A 1,169-nucleotide genomic window follows, 5' to 3' on the forward strand; every position below is an offset into this window, starting at 1 on the left:
TTCAGCTGTGGGCTAGACAAGTCCTTTACCATATTCTCCTGGGGGGCAGTTGGCATTCTTAGTGTTTTGCTTTTCCATATACATTTTAGAATTAGTTTGTCAGGAACCATGAACAACTTTGTTAGTATTTCTATTTGATCGCACTAAAGTGATCGATTCATATGGGAAGAGGTGATATCTTAGTGATGTGGCTTTATTTCTCATTTGTGCACATGGGATATCCCTCTGTTTATTAAGGTTTTTCAAAAACGTCAAAAACCTTTCCCAAAAAGGTTTTGTATATCTTTTGTTAGAGAAATTCCTAGGTACTTTATACTTTTGTTGCTATTATCACTGATAATCGTGTTGAAAAACTAATTTTTAAACTGCTTCTGGATACAGTTCTACAATTTTTATTTATTATGTGGCAGAGATAACCTTGCTTTTCAATCTGAAGTGTTTCCCTTTCTTCATGGACACACGTCTTTTCTTCCCGGGCCTCCTTCCGGTCAGGTGTGGCCATATGGCGGTGTCTGACAAATGGAGTGTGGGCAGCTGTGACATACACCTGGTTGGGGCCTGAGCCACAAACACCTCCTGGGGGCTCAGGTGGTTGAGCATCTGACTGCGGCTCAGGTCACGATCTCATGGTTCTTGAGTTCCAGGCTCGAGTTGGGTTTGCTGCTGTCAGGGAGGCCTGCTTCCGATCTTCTGTCTTCCTCTCTCTCTGTCCCTCCCCCATTCTCTCCTTCTTTCTCAAAATTGAATAAACATTAAAAAAAATCTCTACAGTCCCCACTCCTCTTTGTATGTTGTTGGATGTTAGTGCCAGGAAGGCTTTGAAAGCCACACACGGAATAGGGTGACATTCTGATCAGCGGGGTCACTATGTGACCGGCTGCAGCAGAGCGCTATTTCTCACCTGCTTCCACTGAATTAGCTTTACGTGAGGAGAAAGGCGTTGTTATTCTGTGAAGCTGCTGAAGTATGTCTATTACAACAGTCAGATTATCTTAATGAATGCATATTAATTTTAATCCCAGGGGCGCCTGGGTGGCTCCGTTGGTTAAACATCTGGCTTTGGCTCAGGTCATGATCTCACAGTTCGTGGGTTCGAGCCCCATGTCAGGCTCTGTGTTGACAGCTCAGAGCCTGGAGCCTGCTTTGGATTCTGTGTCTCCCTCTCTCTC

This window comes from Suricata suricatta, chromosome 4 (genome assembly GCF_006229205.1).
Source record: "Suricata suricatta isolate VVHF042 chromosome 4, meerkat_22Aug2017_6uvM2_HiC, whole genome shotgun sequence".
NCBI lineage: Eukaryota > Metazoa > Chordata > Mammalia > Carnivora > Herpestidae > Suricata > Suricata suricatta.